Raw genomic sequence first — 19,146 nt, forward strand, 5'->3', positions numbered from 1 at the left:
TTTGAGTAACACATGAATGTGTTAATATAAGTTTTATGTATCAACACATGAATGTGTTAGTACTTACACATTATACACATCTCTGTGTTAATCTATGTGACACAGTCACTGTGTTGATATATTAACACACTGAATGTGTCAAAATTAACATAACACGTGTTATCCCAAATTCAACTCATTGATGTGTAGAAATTCAACACATGTTGTGTTAAACTCATTGATGTGTAGAAATTCAACACATGTTGTGTTAATATTGACACATTCTTGTTAAGAGTGTGGTATTATTAATACTTTACTGCACTGAAGGATCTGAATACTTCCTCCACTACTGCCTTTTTGTCAAGTACATGGGGACAACCAATTACACCATGTTTTTAGCCTAAATCCTCGCTGTAGTTTTTACCTGGTAGCTGTGTTCACGTGTACTCCATCAGAGCGAAGAACCTGAGGATTTCGGCTAAAAACACAGTGTAAAAGTTGTCTTTTCAAGTCAACTTGGCATTTTGGGGCTTCAAGAGACTTGGATTACACCAGACAAACAGTATGGAGGCATTTTGTGTTTTTTGAAGTTATTTTTTATGTTTGAAACTTCCCTGGTTTTTTGAAGTTATTTTTTATGTTTGAAACTTCCCTGTTTACAGCAGTTGTTTGGGAAAATGCTACAACACTGGTTTCCAGTGAAACTCCAGGAGTGTCTTAGGGACCGAAAAACTTCACCTGACCTTTCATCGGCATGAGGGTGAGTATATAATAATTGAATTTTCATTCAAAGTGAACTACTCCTTTAAAGGAAGTATGACGAGTTTGCTGTTTCTGGGCATGACTGTTTTTGTAATCTTACTAGTAGCTAGATAGTTTGGAGGTTATGTTAATTGACTCCCCTGTGGGAATTACGGGTTTGAATCTTACTCCTGACATGTCTTTTCACTCATAAACAATCAGCCTTATCCTTCTTTTATTTCAGTTTGAAAGATACAAAATAAATATAAAATAAGGTTGTTTAAATTTATTTCAGTTTGAAAGATACAAAATAAATATAAAATAAGGTTGTTTAAAGAAATGGTAAAAAAAACAACAACTACGTTTTACAGTAAGGACTTTTCCATGAATCTGTGTCCTTTTCTCCCTCCCCCACCCCCAGATGAATCAAAGATCCAGCTGATTACTGGCAATTTGGAGGAGGATTCTTCTTTATTTGCTACATTGTACAGATCCATTGACCTTTTGTGGTATGTTTTGATTTTACTTAATAATACACTGTATAGTTAGGGTTCTAAATTAAAAGAATGTAATGATTGTCCACAAATACTACAAATATTATCAGAACTCATGGACTTTCTATGTCCACGTATGATGTAGGTTCCCTGGATGTGTTGGTTGTTGATGTTCTTGGACACTGTGTCAAGTTCTGCCTGTTACATGCTTTGTCTTCTTTCAAGATACACTTCTGTTTTCACAGGAAATTTACGTCGGTACAAACCGCGAATTCACATGGTTAGGTTTAGGCAACAAAAGTATGTGGTTAGATTCAGGAAAAAAGAACAGGGTTGGGCTTTAGAATCTTACGGGACGCAGTCACCGCTCTCTCTGGTGAAAGTTCATGTTTGTTGGACCCATGCTTCTGCAGAGTATGTCTTTGGACCCCAGGGACTATAAAGGAATTGTAGAGTTCATGATTATGAGCTGGCTCCAACACTAGACCCCATGGCTCCTGAGTAGCTACTCCAGTTCACAAACTGTAATTGTAATGGAGATTGCCACAACCAGCAGTGCAGCTGCAAGAAGAATGTTGTCAAGTGTATCTCACTTGCATGCAGAAGTTGTAGAGGCATTACATGCAAGAACTGTATCCATAATGATGTCTGGAGAAGACTCAGACCTCGACCCCTGAGACATTTGACATTGTAGAGCAGTATTGTTTTCCAACTAGTATTCGAGATATTGAAATAAATCAATAAAGCTACTTTTAAAATTTACATGTAAACTAGGCGTGGCCCTTTTTTCCACCAAGGAGTGGTTTTGGTGCAAAACAAATGCTTGCAATCAATTCCGAATCCTGAAAACCTCTAGTTTGACCCCTCACAAGCTACTTAAGGCAGAGGTAAACATTTTCAGTTTTTCACCGATAAGGTTCAGGGTATACAGTAAACATGCAGTTCTTCACATGCAGTACATGTGTTCTCACCTATGTGTAGCCTATTTGACTATTTCTGCATACTGGGGTCCCTAAACAGTCTTAGGATTGCATAAATTGGACATTAGTGGATGGCTGAGACTCGTGGATCCAGTGAGACCAATTGTTTTCATCTGTGATGATGTAAGACCCCATAACTGACTATTTTAATGAGACCATTTTTTTAAATGACCTCAATGCACTAAATGACCTATTGTGACCTCTAGGATTATCACAGTAATAATGGGCGCCTAACCAGAATACAACATTTATTATAGAGTTTATCAAATTAATCTTCATTTTCCCAGCTTATATATGGTGTATACTTCTTGAATATGGCATCTACTGCTGACCTGCTATTTTCCCCCCCAAGCAGGATTTTTATGCCATATCTATGGCAGACTCTCTCCGTCAATGCAGAGGCTACGCTGTACCCTATGCTGTAGCCTTACTGTGCACCTTCCCAAAAATGTAAACGTGTCGTGGCAATGCAGACCTCCTGTCTATTTTTGTATGCTGAAACCATTTCCCTTAGTGGACATGAAGCTTTTATTTACTTTTATTTCACAGATAAGAAACAATAAAGTGTGAAGGCAATAAAACCTCCACAAAAAAAAAAAAAAGTCTTGTGTTTGATCTATCCTAGCTTCATACAGTAAGTAGAGGACATCTCTGCTAGCCTCTTGGCTTATTTATACAATGTAAAATGCCATAGGCTTGTGCTATTAACATTAGCATGTTGTATTTGTTGGGAAAATGTGTCCAGATAAAGACAAGTGTTTTGTCTGTGAATGCTGCGAGTTATAATTGAGCCGATTTGTGTACTTGTGTTTGAAATTGTTGCTAGTAAGCCATGTTTAATGTGTGTTTCTGAAACAATTCAACTTTACAGCACTTCACAGAAACTCCACCCCACTCTAGTGTTTAAGAGGTGTAACTGCAGAGTGACACAGACCACCTCCAAGTACAAATGCTCACAACGATGTAGGCTCAACAAAAATATGTATTAAGAGCTATGGCTACCTTTCAGTATTCATCCCACAAAATATTTTCACATACCACATCATATAAGGATAACATGAAGATCTGAATGATTATGGAATATCTTTGTTTAACATTAATAATACCAATTAACACTAACTGCCCACAGCCAACATGTGGCCCCTGGTGATGTGAATCTAATTTCAGACAACCCTCTGACTATTTTCAGGTCAACAACGTGCAGGGAGTCTGCTGTGAAAAAGATCATGCAGGACACGAAAGATGGATAGAAACTTCAGAAGAGCCTGGACAGCTTCACAAGAAGTCACAAATGCCATTCACTGTCATGCGCTTAGGGTGGATATCGTCTGTATTTCCTGCTACGCTCTCATGTTCTCTTGGGAGACGTCAAAAGCTCACAGCGATCACAAATCCTTCAATGCCTTTATCTCCAGACGAATCCAGCTCAAGCTATTCAAAGACCCTCGTCCTACGCTAAGGTCTCTTTTTGACAGAAAGGTTTTCACATGTGCCGTACACCTTTTGTCACATCCCCTCCAAATTCATGTCTGCAAGGCTTGAGGCTCTGCCCATTGCACAGGATCTTTTTTTCATATTTAACTGTTACTGACGGAGGACCATTACTGTCCAAAAATAACTTTGAGAAACAGATTCTATGTTTGTGAAAACTATGCAGTCTCTGCCACAGTGTGAATCCTACTGGCCAGGTAAAACATTATCTTACTTTTGTTAGTCATAGATTTTATCTGAGAACAAAAGATTATGATTGGTGTTTGATGGAGGAGGAGCCAGTCACGACATTACTGACAGTCATCATTCTCTTATAGTTGGATGGAGGTCTGCAGCAGAGGAGGAGTGAGTGAGGTACACATCAGATGTTTGACAGGAAGAGACGGCACAGTGTGGTCTGAGAAAAACTGAGGTGAACATCACTCTTTGTAAATCCACAGAAACCTATACACTGGTGTACCCCATACTGTAGATAGGCCCACTTTACAACATACACACACACACACACACACAGTCACATTATTTGTTTTTAATATTTTATTGTAATTGTAATTTTCATGCACTTTGTGAAGCACCTTGTAACCTTATTCAGATAAGTACTATACAAATAAAATTATTAATATTATCACTATTATTACTATAAATATTACTACTATTATTATTATTACTATTATAATAATTATTATTCGTACTCGTACTCGTAGTCCTCCCCTATCTGGGTCCCACGCTCGCCCACGGGCCCCAACCCCAGGCCTGGCTCCAGGGTGGTGCCCCGGGGACCCTCCTGGCAGGGTACACATTCTCCTGTTGTTGTCCATCATGAAGGGTCTTTTGAACCGTTCTTCGTCTGACCCTTCGCCCAGAACCAATCTGCCATGGGAAACCCTACCAGGGGCAAAATGCCCCCGACNTATTATTATTAATATTATTACTATTACTATTAATACTACTATTATTATTTCTATTAATTTAACTACTATTACTGTTATTATTGCTACTATTATTATTATTAATATTACTATTATTATTATTATTACTATTACTGTTATTATTGCTATTATTATTATTAATATTACTATTATTATTATTAATATTATTACTATTACTATTAATACTACTATTATTATTTCTATTAATTTAATTATTATTAATATTATTACTATTACTATTAATACTACTATTATTATTTCTATTAATTTAACTACTATTACTGTTATTATTGCTACTATTATTATTATTATTACTATTATTATTATTATTATTTCTATTGATGTAACTATTATTACTGTTATTATTGCTATTATTATTACTATTAATATTATTTCTGTTATTATTATTATTATTATTATTATCATTATTACTAGGTGCATGTGAGGAGCGCCATAATTCCACCAGTACAGAGGAAGCAGTCACTGACAGCGTCCTCTGAGCTGGTGGGGACAGGGCACTCATTGTTTCATCTGGTGGGCAAAGAGAGAGGTCTCCTGGGTCGAGGTGGAGGTGCAGGGGCATCCTGAACTCACTCGAGTACTGAGAGTGGGTCAGTGGTCTGCTGTGGTGTCAGGTCTACCTGGGATGATTGACGTCCACTCTCAGCTGCCCCAGGAGCACCAAAACCTCAGAGGAGTCCTGTCCTATAAAACAGAAACACAAGTCATGAAGACTTTTGAACTCGACTATGGAATGATATAATAAACAATGAATAATATTCAACAAGGCTCCTGTAATAAAAATAATTCACATATGTAAAGTTAACTTTATCTCAGCACCACTTTATGTCACTATGGTACTTTTGTAGTCTTAGTGAGGGGATTACTTACTGAGCCCACTGAATGAAACACGCCCATCACTCTCCATCTGGTCCTGGAGTCATCCATCCTTCTCATTTGGTCCTGGAGTCATCCATCCTTCTCATCTGGTCCTGGAGTCATCCATCCTTCTCATTCGGTCTTGTCTTGGTCTTTCACGTTGTCGCATCTTGTGTGGGGGGGATCTGGTCCACCTATAAATACCTAAGTAAAAGAGACTTGGAGACTTTTCTTTCTGTTAGCAATAATTATTTTCCCTCTGTTGCATCCACCTCCACCTGAAGACACAGGACAATGCAGCAGAGTGAGCAAAGACAATGTGATATTATTAAACTGGTTAGTGACAGAAATACTTGTGTCGATGTTGTCATGAAGTCCTGACTTACCTCACTCTGGTATAGCCACCTATACTTTATAAAGGAAAATATGTAACAGTATAGCCTGCTTCATCTGTTAACTGGACTCAACCCTGACATCCCAAATAACTTAACGGGCCAATCTCCAATCCACCCTTTCTGTCTAAACTACTGAAACGTGCTGTAACCTCCCAACTGAAACACCACCTCTCTGTCAACATGTATGAAACATTCAATCCTGATTTTGATAAACCATAGTACTGAAACTGCCCTGCTTAAAATCACTAACAACCTCTTTCTAACCTCTGATGCCAGAACACTCAACATCCTCATCCTCCACGACCTCAGTGCTGCCTTCGACACCATCAGTCCCTCTATCCCTCAGACTTCAGACAGGCTTCAGTTCATCTCCATCAATAACTGCAAATCCTCCACTGCTCCCCTCCTCAAAGGTGTCCCCCAAGGTTCAGTTTGGTACCCTCTTCTTCATCCTGTACCTTTTCTCCCTTGGTCACCTAATCCGCCTACATGGTGTCCAGTTCCATTGCATCGTCCATGATATCCAGCTCCTGATCTCCACCAATACAATCTCCACTGCCACCCACTCAACCCTGACAAACTGCATCACTGAAATAAAATCCTGGCTTCAAACCAACTTCCTCCAATTAAACTGACACAAATCCTAAATTATCATCATTGTACCAAAAGCAGTCACCAAATCCACCCATAACTTCACCCTTTGTACCAAAAGCAGTCACCAAATCCACCCATAACTTCACCCTCAACATCGACGGCTCCACAGTATGCACCTCACTCACATCCGAAATCTTAGCGTCATTTTCGATTAATTCCTCTCCTGCGACCGGCACATCAAACACATCACCAAAACAGCCTTCTTTCACCTCAGGACCATCGCCTGCCTCCGTCCATCTCTCTCCTCCTAACCTGCAGGACTACAAATCTCTCCTCATAACATACAAATACCTGTCTGAGCTCCTCCACTATCGCCGATGCCACTGTCCTGCTGCTTTTATTAAATTGCTGACAGTTTCTTCTCCTCATCCCTCATTTGTTCTCTTGCTTGTTCCTTGCCTTTTTTTGTTGTTGTTTTGTCCCTGAATTTGTAAATCATCTCTGAGTGCCTTGGAAAGCGCTATATAAGTATCATGTATTATTATTATTATTATTATTATTATTAACTCAGCACTGGAACATCCATCCAGTGTCATCAACTATAATGGAAAAAGTAAAATGTCAATAAAAAGCCCTGGTGCAAGACGCTACCGAGGGCTGCGCTAGCCTCGCCAGACACAGAGGCCGCATGGGGCTTTACCCAATCACTGGTAAATGCATCCAGCAATATCAACTATAATAAAAGATTAAAATGTAAATAAAAAGCCCTGGTGCAAGATGCTACCAAGAGCTGTGCTAGCCTCGCCAGACGCAGAGGCCGCATAGGGCTTTACCCAATCACTGGTAAATGCATCCAGCAATATCAACTATAATAAAAGAGTAAAATGTAAAGAAAAAGCCCTGGTGCAAGACGCTACCGAGGGCTGTGCTAGCCTCGCCAGATGCAGAGGCTGCCTAGGCCTATCAGTCCTTTCAGACACAAAGGTTTCCCAATCAGGTCCGTCAGTCTTCATCGGAGTCGCTGTCATCGGGCCTCCTCAGGTACTGGAAAGAACTCGGCCAATATCTTCTGGGCATGGAGGAGATGGTGCCTGAAGTGGAGGGTCTTGGCTCTTCATCGCAGTCCTCACAGGTCTTCCTCTGCCTCTTCCCACTTACCTGAGGTGTGTCGCTGTCCTCCCTGCTCCTCTTGGTGGATGAGCTGAGGCCGGAGGCTGGGGGAGCAGAGTCTTCAGACCTAGGAGAGACTGGGGGCAGATCTTCATGACGCTCCACTGGCTGTGCAAGAGGCTCCGGGGAAGGAACAGGAAAATAACGCCATCCTGGCCGAAATCTGTCGTCATCAACGTCCACCTCCTCCTCTTCCTCCTCTTCCTCCTCTTCCCCCTCGCTGATGGACCTGTACCCGGAATCTTCGCTCTCCACGTCAGACCAGTCCTCTTCATCGTCGTCCTCCTCGGCCTCTCCTAGGGGAATGAAGTCATCTAAACGTACATCACCTACCTGTACATCACCTACCTGTACATCACCTACCTGAACCTCACCTTCATCGTCGTCGAGGATCCTGATGTCTTCAGGGGGGAAAAAAATCAAATACTCAAATTATAATATCGGAGTGACTATTTGTACCCCAGTATAACTAGCCTTGGCCTCTCAGCTGGGCTATTTTCACCCCTGTATGACATGTGACAACAAACTTTGTGCATATAAAAAAACCTAACTGACGCAGACCTGTCTGTTTCTGTATACTAAAACCATTTCCCTCAGTGGAAACAAAGCTTTTATTTACTATTATTTCACAGAGAAGAAACTATAGATTGTGAAGACAGTAAAGCCTCCACTAAAATAGCATTTAGTCTTGTGTGTAATTTATCCTTCAGGGATTTATACTTCAGGATTTATCCAAGTTTCATATGAGCAGAGGAAATCTCCGTTCGTCGCTAGGATAATTTATACAATGTAAAATGCCATAGGCTGGCGCTAATAACATTAGCATGTTGTATTTGTCTGGAAAACCTGTTTAGTATAAAACAGTTGTTTTGTCGGTGAATCTTGTGAGTTGTAATGGAGCCAAACTGTGTGCCGTTACCTTTGTTAAATGTTGCTGTTGGCCCTGGTTTTATATGAGAAGAGGGAAAGATCGCTAGTTGCTAGGCTAAACAATGTAAAATGCCATAGGTTGGCGCTAATAACGTTAGCATGTTATATTTGTTTGGAAAACGTGTTTAGTATAAGACAGTTGTTTTGTCAGTGAACTTTTTGAGTTGTAATGGAGCAAAACTGTGTGCCGTTACCTTTGTTAAATGTCGCTGTTGTCCCTGGTTTTATATGAGAAGAGGGAACGATCGCTAGTTGCTAGGCTAATTTATACAATGTAAAATGCCATAGGCTTGTGCTAATAACATGAGCATTGTATTTGTGAGGAAAATGTGTCCGGATTAACACAAGTGTTTGTGTGTGAATGCTGAGAGTTATAGTGAAGCTGATGTGTGTATGCTTGTGTTTGAAATCATCTCTATTAAGACATGTTTAATGCGTGTTTTGGGTGTGACTTGAATAAACTAAACTTTACAGCGCTTCACAGAAACCTCTGCCGCCAACTAGTGTTTTGGAGGTGTAACTGCAGAGTGACTCAGACACACCACCGCAAAAGTAAAAATGCTCACAACAGCATGGGCGACGGTCTACGCACAACCATAAATCCGCTTAAAGAAAAGGCACTTGGCATGGTTGCATTGTAATGGTAGGATAGTTAACTATGTAGCTAACCTAGGTCCTGAGGGTTGAGGTTGAGAAGATAATAGTTTAGTTGTACAAAATGAGAGTAAGCTACAAATATTTGCACCAAGGTGGGTATAAGCAGCACACATCACTATAATCCAAGGTACGAATAGCATCCACTTCTAATTGTACGGCTGGGTGTAAATAGCATACACTGCTATATAGCCTACACCAGGGTACAAATAGCATCGGCTTCTAATTGTACCCCGGTACAAATAGCAATATGTTGTTATTAATATTAATAATAATAATAATGATAATAATAAAAATAATAATAATGATAATAATAATATATTAGCCATATATTATAAGGATTTCTGATTAAGTCTCTCTTTAAATATTTTGGATTAAATAAACAGCAATCAAAATGTAAACTGGAAAACACTACAACATACACATATACTAAATACAGCTGCACTACATCAGTATCAAAGTTCACCAACACACACCTTCTAACAGTACTATCAAATACTGCGCAGCTCAGCCTCCTAGTTTGAGGGTCAGTGACAAATAAGGGTTGGCAAGATGAGCAATTCAGAAATATCTTCAAAAATAGTTTTCAAAGCATGCATCAGATTTGTTAAAATGTACATTCTGTATTTTTGTTGGTTTTATGTCATTTGAAATGACATTTGCACAATTTTTTATGAAAAGTAAGACTGAATGCTCCTGAAAATGTCAAATGGTGTAACCACGAAAGAATGATAAATATTAAATATTTTATCCACCTACAGTATATTTAAGTGTACTTATAAAAAAAATCTTTATTTCAAAAGCATTAAATTGAAATATTTTTGGAGTATTTCTGTATTTAAATTTTAATGCATTATTTTTGGAGTATTTCTGTATTTAAATTTTAATGCATTTTAGCAATACTGAGCAGGACATTTCCTAAGAACACCCCTTTTTTCTAAATAACACGTGACAAATTATGTAAAATTTGTTAAAAAACGCAGTGTTGCACTGCAAAAGTGGATTACATTTATTCCACATTTTACTCTACATTTATTTTCCTGTATATAATCATATTTTTTATGAAAAAATACCAGTTACACCAAATGACACTGGGTTGTGTCAATTGGTGTAACTGGTATTTTTCATAAAAATATGATACACTGCCTGACCATGTTCCTTCTCCAGTCAAACACCATTGTTTGTTGAAGAAATTGACACTGACAATCAAATATGACAGTCAATAAGGTTAAGTGAACTTCTGTAAATTCTTTGCTGAAAAAAACATTTCACAATCACGTTTCATTTTAAAAATTAACTCATGTTTTGTATCTTAAGTTCTGATAAGAAAAAAGTCACCTGACAACAACAACTCGTAAGGACGAAATTAGCCCTTGCTGCAGCATTATTTATTAGCATTCATTTGCATTAGCACTCTATGACGAGCCACTTTTTCCTTGTTAGAAACTGGCATATAATGGGGAAAATTGATTTTATTTATTTAGTTTGATTACTTTATTTTTCTATAAATGTATCATATATTAGTAATGAAATAGCAGAAATGTAAATAATTGTATTTTACAGACAGAAATTTTAATATTTGAGTAACATTTCTACTTTAAATGAATTATTGGATTTTTAGGTATTTTAAAGCTACTGTACAAGTTCAAAAGTAGTTTTTTTTATAATACATCTTTAATTAGCATCATAAACTACTGATATCTAACAAATTACTATCACAAACTGCTGATATTTGACATAATTGGCCTATAACAGAAAGGCTCTTAATAGGAGTCAAATGTGTAACCGGTTACACCATTTGACATTTCATTTTAAAATCAAATTTGACAGGCATTACCATGGACAGCATTACCATGGACACCTGTGTAAGCACATGGCCTTAGTCTCAATATTTCAAACATAATTTTTAAATTGAATATTCATTTTAATTATTTTTATGAATTATTAATGTTTTTCTAGGGTCATACCATTTGACATGTAAACTTACCAAACCTGGCCAGAGTCTAAAAACATCAATTTATTAGTAATTTTAAGAGATTCCAACCTTGTCATGCAGCAGTTGTGATCATCAGGGATCCTTCTCTGTAACACCATTTCCTGTCAAATGGCCTTCTTTACAATAGGCCTACTAACAAAACGGCCTCTTAAATGGTGGTTACACCACTTGACACTTCATGTAGTTTACTTGACTTTCATGATTCCCCAAATAAAATTTCATATTTAGAACAATTGTATTCCATTACCTTTATTGAATATAAAAAAGTAATAATTTAAAGATCATGCCAGTTGATATGGTGTTTTATTGAGAATTTGAGTGTTTTTAAACAAGTTTAATTATTTGATGCAGTATTTTTTTGGTTACACCACTTAGACAGTTTTGCCATTATCCTCTAATATATTCTCTCAAAATGTATTAAAATCAGAAATTTTATACTGGATCCACACAAAATTGAAGTTTGTAAGTTAATCATACATTTATTTTCAAATTTTAACCCTTTTAAATTTGGCTAAACCATATGGGCACAAAAAAGTAGCGCCACGTCATTGACCCTTGAACAGATGATGACATGATAATCAATTAATGCTGCATTAGATAGCATCAAATAAAGCTGCAGTAACAATGTGATCAATCCACATCACTTCAGTGATGACAAAACACCCGATGGTTTGCAATAGTGTAAATGTAGGCTATTTCATATGAGTCGCACCACATGCGTCATTACGCACAGTGCACCATGGCTACATTAATCCAAAAAATACCCCAGTGAGCTCTGGGCAGACCCAACTACAAGTTTTTAACACATTATTCTCAAAGTGTATGAGCTGCAAATCACAGCGCGTGTAGCAGGTGATCTCATCCTGGGCGCAGGACGCACACACACAGTCAGTCACATACAGTTACATAACAAATCATTCTCTTGTCTCTCGCAAACAAAATACCACACTAACGAGCGAAGCGCATTTCAATATTAAATGTTAAAAATAGGCTAAGTTTATTTAATATGATATACTTTGACACTGAGAGAACCAGATACAAAAAGCCAGGCTTCAACAATCAAAACAAACGAACTCAGGAGACCGTGCCCTGGTCTGATTACACCTGTGCGTCCTCACGTCCTGACGTTCCATCGTTGCCATGGCGCACAACATGATAACATTTTTGATAATGTTTAAAATTCAGCCCGGTCGCCATCTCTTTTTTTTTTTCAGTGGAACTGATCACAGATTGTCACATTTCGATAAATTGATACCCTCAAACAAAATNTCGTTGCCATGGCGCACAACATGATAACATTTTTGATAATGTTTAAAATTCAGCCCGGTCGCCATCTCTTTTTTTTCAGTGGAACTGATCACAGATTGTCACATTTCGATAAATTGATACCCTCAAACAAAATTAGCAGTGTTTTCAAATCACTACATTAATTATTAACACATTCCGCACCTGTCCCGGTTGATTTAACACATCCTGTCCGTCAAATACAGCCGTTTACACGACAAACGTGAATTAGTGTGATAACGAGATTGTGATCAATAGAAATAAGCGTCTGTTTTCACCAAATCTGAGTTTTCCGACAGACCTAAAAACATGCTATGAACTGTCCAACTTTTAAACTGATAACGCTTTAAACAATTTCAGAGGTCGTGTCAACCAGAAAAATACTAAAATAAATCTAGAAGTTGTCTTACCTGGTAGGTGTAAGTCCCTGGGGGCCATCTTCGGGTTTTCCACAAAGTTGAGTTGTCCAAACGGTTGAAAAGTGTTTTCGAAAAAGTTCTGCTTTCTGCTTTAAATCTCACAGAGTAATCTTTCCACAGGTTGGTTCTGGTCCAAATCCAAGTGCAAAGTGAGAGATCACAATGATCTGAAGGCCTTATAAACGTGACCTTGGCCGGGTCATCGTTCTGTTTCTATGACATTTGATGTCATAGAAACAGAAAGCGCTGCGAGTGACTGAGACAGACAGACTGACATTATTCAGTTATATTTTCATAATTGTTCATATCTTTCTTGTCTCTTTTAATTTTCACTGGTTTTCATTAGCATTTCTCTCTTTTATGACAGTGCAACTGCTGCTTCTGTGTAATTACTGCTACATAAATAACTAAAACATTATAAACCAAACCATAGCCACCCTTCACATTATAATGCACTGGACCTTATTGTTTTCCCAATAACAGACATTTTTGGGCCTGTTCTTCTTCTTTGAGTTTGCTGCTAACTGCTGCTAGCTGCTTTTTAAATTTTGCGGTGGTGGGTCACATACATAAGATGCCATCTAAACAACACCCCCATCCTGTCTATGGTCCTGTCCTTCCAGCTGTCACCTTCACACAGACACTGATTTGGCACTGTTACTACCTCTACTGCCAGCTTAAAAGCAAAACAACTCTGCTCCCCCCCAAAAAAAGCGAGGCCATAATCAAAGAAGAACTCACATTAAAACAAAAATGGTGCTATTTTCCATACATGCCCTAAATAAGGCAAACCCATCTCCATCATGGCTCTCTGGTTGTGTAAAACAGTCTCAATCGATAACAAATTATAAACTTATTCTACATAAACTATTTAAAGAACTATAATTTACCAATAAAAAACAATCAAGTTAAACTAATAATTTCCTTTTTTCTTTTGTAGATTAGACTTATACAGATATGTAATGATGATTGCTGTGTAATATGTATGTTAATGTGTCCAATATCAAGTATCTGCAAGTGGATGCAACGTAAAAGCGGCAGTAAGACACACTGTTGCTAAAATATATATACACCTAAAACTGTGTGTGTGTGTGTGTGTGTGTGTGTGTGCTTCATAACTTGTAACTAGGGCGTAATAGGGCCCCTCATAATAGCGTGCACTGGGGCCCATTGTAACTACCTTACGCCACTGCTTTGTACTTAAGAGAAAAGTTCTTCATCAGCTGCATGACTCTGCTATGTTGCATCATGTAACTGAAAAAAAAGGAAGGTGGGATGATGGAATAACCAAGGGAGAGATGAGGAAGAGGAGGAGGGATGAGAAGAAATAACAGATACAACAAATAGACTGACAAAAGCAGCCTATAAGCCTATAGCAGACAGTCATGAGGAGGATGACTGGGGAGTTGAGGAGTGCCGTAAGAAATAAGTGAGCTGCACTATGTCTTGTACGATCAGAGAGCTGCTTGAGCTCAGCAGGTTCAGGTCATCACCTCTCCACAGTGCTGGATGATGGACAGCCTGGAGGGAGAGGAGCTCTGTGACCCTCCGCTCCTGAACTTGTCCTGCAGGGGTTTAATGCGTCCTCGCTTTGAGGCCATCCTTCTCTACACACTTTTCTCCTCCATCACTGCGCTCACTGTAGCTCCGGTGGAAACCGTGCGATTCATAGAAACCTGCTGGTTGTTGGGCGATGTCATGTGTGCTCTGTCTTACATTATAGGCTTCACTCTCACCTCAGCGTCTGTGGGGAACATGGTGCTCATATCAATCGATCGCTTTGTAGCTATTTGTTATCCTCTGCAGTACCCAAACAAAATCACTCGCAGCAGAATTGAGGTGTCTGTGTGCCTGTGCTGGGCCTGCTCATTTCTCTACAACGGCTTGATTTTAAAGGACCATCTCAGGCAGCCTGACAGACAACTCCTGCTATGGGGAGTGTATGGTGGTCATTAACTATATCTCCGGAACTCTCGACCTTGTGTTCACATTCATCGGCCCCTGCTCAATCATCCTCATTCTGTACATGAGAGTGTTTATTGTGGCAGTGTCTCAGGCTTGTGCCATGCAGTCTCACATTACAGCTGCTGCAGCCAGAAAAGTTCGAGTCACTGCAAAGAAGTCGGAGAGAAAAGCAGCCAGGACTCTGGGTATTGTCATACTGGTGTTTCTGATGAGTTTCTGTCCGTATTACTATCCCTCCCTCGCAGGACAGTACATCTCAAATGATGCTTCATCTTGGGCCATTGTGTCCTGACTGTTGATTTTTAATTCTTGTTTGAACCCAATCATATATGCTTTTTTCTATCCGTGGTTTAGAAAGGTATCAGGTTCATTGTCACCCTGAAGATACTTGAGCAGGGCTCCTCTCAGGCTAATATACTGTAGAGTCACAACACCCTTTTCTCATGACCTGTATCAACTGGCATGTTGCAAAAATGAAACTGCTGTTGATGTGTGACAGTATAGTATGTAAACAACACAAATGCAGCATAATCAATTGTTAAAGTCATTATTTATCAAGTAATAATGCCTAACAATTGATCTTTTCAGGCTCCTAAGTATGACAATTTTCTGCTTTTCTTTCTTACATTATAGCACTGAATATATCTGGGTTTTGGACAGTTTGTCAAATAAGAAAGGGGATATGAATTTATCACTGTGGCTTTATGAAATGGGCAATGTAAGGGGCATGTTTTGCTATTTTCTGACATTTTATAGACCAAACTATGATTTCATTAAACCAGAAAGTAATCAGAAGACTATTTTACAATTAAAATAGTTGTTAGTCGCAGACCTGGTATAGTTGTACTAGACATGTTTAAATTTTATATAAAGCCATTAGATAAAGTCTATCTATCTAATACAGCATGTTGTATACCTTTGAGCCTATGTGGACCTTAACAGACTGGACACGATGGGCTCCCAACAGGTGAACTTTCCTTAGGTGGCTTCAGTTTGGCTTATGCTTCAGTCACAGCATTGTTACAGCACAAGTGACACATTGTTATCAGAAGATAATACAAGACATAATTTGGGATTCAGCAACAGAGACTAAAACTGTTATTATTATTATCTAGGTGGTTGGATTTTGCAGACATAAAGCATGACTCTAGCTCTGACTGTATGCAGTTACCTATTTCAGATTGTTTCAAGTATTTAGGGGAAAGAAAATGTGAAAGTATATTCAGTTGGGTGTAAATGTTTTTCATCATTATCATAGCAACTTCATTTAGACAGGATTATCAAGGTAATGTGTAAATTATACATGTCAGGATTCAGCAGCGATGCAAAACTTGTGTAAATACTACATTTACTTTATGAGAATAAATGTTCAACAGAAGGCCTCATGATATTTGTGTCTCCCCTGGTTTGGTAAAACCTTTAATGCTGTTGTAATAATAAGGTCTGATTTCTGTCAGATCAAGAACCTGGCTTGAGAGAGAATTAAGATGGATGACACTGCATCTGCATGTTATGCAGAGAAAAAACAAAAGGTGCCTGAAAATTACATTTTTAGAAGCTTTATTATGTTCTTAATAATTGAGCTCAAAGCAGCACATAGGATTGAACAATGTGGAGGGAAAATGACTGCAATGAACAAACAAATGATGGAAACAAACATTCAGGTGCAGATGTGTTGTGTACAAAAGCACAAAATGAAAATGCATTGTTTTTTTCCTGATGATGACTGTGCTTAAATAAACATTAAACAAAGATATAATATTTATTTTGTAAAAATAACTTTAATTTTTATATTAAACGTTTGGTTTAGTACAAAATCATGTTGAAAAAAATTTAACAAACAAACAAATTTGATGCTGAAGTCCTCATCTTCTGGACTGAGAACGGGGCCATCTGACTTCTGTAATGAACAGTAAAATATTTGAAACATATAAGCAGAGAGTATTTTCTCGTTCTAGTCACTTGGCAGTCATGCATCTGTTCATTTTTATTCTATTTATTAACACATAAAGTAAGACAATATACTATGTGGTTTTAAAAGGTCAAATTAAGTAAAATAAGAGATGAAAGGCCAGAATATATAAGTTCTTTTTCATGCAGTCATCTAATATAAATAATTTAGACAATAAAAACGGTCGACCAGCATGTTGTACCACACAATTGCAAATGTATGATTATTTTTCGTAAATCAAAATAGAACAAAATCTGATTTTTGAGAAGAAAGGGAACCAGTTTCTTTAAAGGTATATGTAGTGAATGTATGTAGGACTTTAAAAATATGCATCTATGTAATTATTGTAGGTCTAATAAGTGTGTAAACAGTTTTTATTAATAAACAATAAATACCAGGGATTTCATGTGGCCAAAAGTCATCACAAGCTGGACACCGCGGCTCTGCTTTTCCTTTGAAGTATCTGGCCACACATGGGTTGTGTATCTTAATGCCACATAAAGAATTCTCACAAATCTGACACTGAAAGAAAAAAAAAAGATCCGATTCATGAAGTGAGAATATTTGTTTTGTAAAGATCAGGTTTGTCACACATTAGCTGAACCAAAGCAAAAATGATCACTGGTATGTCAATGCAAGGTGAAGAACAAGTCAGGATGACACCTTCCAGCTCAGCTCCCTCTTCACCATGACAGCCTGGCGCAGCGCCTGCATCACTGTAGAAGCCGCACCAAACTATCAATCCATCTCAAGCTCCATTCTCTCCTCACTCCTGATCAAGATCCCCAGATACTTGAACTCCCTCGCTTGAGGCAGTAACTCTTTCCCAAACCCAGAGGGGGCAATGACAGAACTAATTCTAATCAGTTTCATTCAGGTATTTTTCAGAGCTGATGCATTTATACATAGAAGAGAAACAGAGGAAACATGTACCTGGAAAGCGAAGTTGTGACAGATGTTGCACACTTGGACCTGGTCCTGATACATTGCGCACATGTATGGCTCCATCTCTATGATACATTTGGTGGACAAAGTGTATTCACCCCGTTTCTGCATCAATGAGGAGAAATCAGTTACACACCAATAAAGCAACAAAGAGGGAGCAACAAGTGGTTAAAAACTACAAAAAGAGACGGGTCAAAATTCATCTAGTCAGCAATCTTAGTAGTGAATCTGATTTTATTCTTCTAAAATATGAATCTAGATAACAAATGTAGAATGATGACTTGTGTTGATGTGTTTTACATATTACCATTCACAACGTCTGGTTCCCAGAATATGAACAAGTCTGTCAAATCTATGATCATGACCTCCACATGTGAATTTTAGTTAGTCCAGTTGTGCTTGCTCTGTATAAAGGCCAACAACAAGCTGCAGTTCAGCAGCGAACAGGTCAGTGTTAAGATGGAGCATTACTAACATCTGTTATATATTTGTGTTGTTTACTTTTTCTTATGAAAAACATGCCAGTATTTGAGTGCCTTAACTGTTACAGTGAACAGGGGTGCAAACTCATCAGGGGTGAAAGAGGTGACAAGGATGCTGTGGAGATGGGGCAGAAGATGAAAATGGACACAGAGAAAGCAGCAGATTGTGTTTGCAGTGGTGGAATTTAAGTAAGTACATTTGCTCAAGCACTGTACTTCAGTACAAATTTGAGGTATTTTACTGTCTATGCTACTTAATACTTCTACTTCACTACATTTCAGAGGTAAATATTGTACTTTTTACTCCACTACATTTGTCTGACAGCTTTAGTTAGGCCTACTTTTCAGAGTGCAGTTTTTCATTCACTTGCTGTCCAGTGAAAACCATGTTTCTCCAAATGTGTTGACGTGTTTGTGATAAAATGAATGATGAAATGTTCCTCTATGTGTTGAGAAAATTCTCTTACTTCTAGAGCGAAATAAACTAAATAAAGTTGACTTTTTAGAGATACGTGATTCTCACAGGATAGCCTCACTACAAACATTTAATGATCCTACAGAACATGATGCATTCCTGTAGATTAAACTACCCAACAATATATAAAGGAGTTAAAATTAGCACAACGCAACGTATACATTAATACAGCAGTAACAGTGATTCAAGTACATTTGATACTTACATTGTTACTTTTACTTAAAGGGCCAGTGTGTAAAATGGGTTGAAAACAGTGACATCAGTGGTCAAATTCTAGATTGCAGGGCTCACTCGCTCACCCCTCCCGTCGAGTAAATGACGGTGGCCTCGTAGGAACAAAAAGCCTTGTACAGACACGAGTTTTTCAGGAGTAGGTCTATCTAGCGACGAGGT

General features: G+C 38.2%; 1 pseudogene; it reads left to right on the top strand.

Annotated features, from left to right (window-relative positions):
- The first annotated feature begins 14,447 nt into the window (after positions 1–14,447).
- On the top strand, positions 14,448–15,323 carry LOC126395972 (trace amine-associated receptor 13c-like; annotated as a pseudogene).
- The last annotated feature ends 3,823 nt before the right edge of the window (positions 15,324–19,146 follow it).

Source organism: Epinephelus moara, chromosome 9 (assembly GCF_006386435.1).
Source record: "Epinephelus moara isolate mb chromosome 9, YSFRI_EMoa_1.0, whole genome shotgun sequence".
NCBI lineage: Eukaryota > Metazoa > Chordata > Actinopteri > Perciformes > Serranidae > Epinephelus > Epinephelus moara.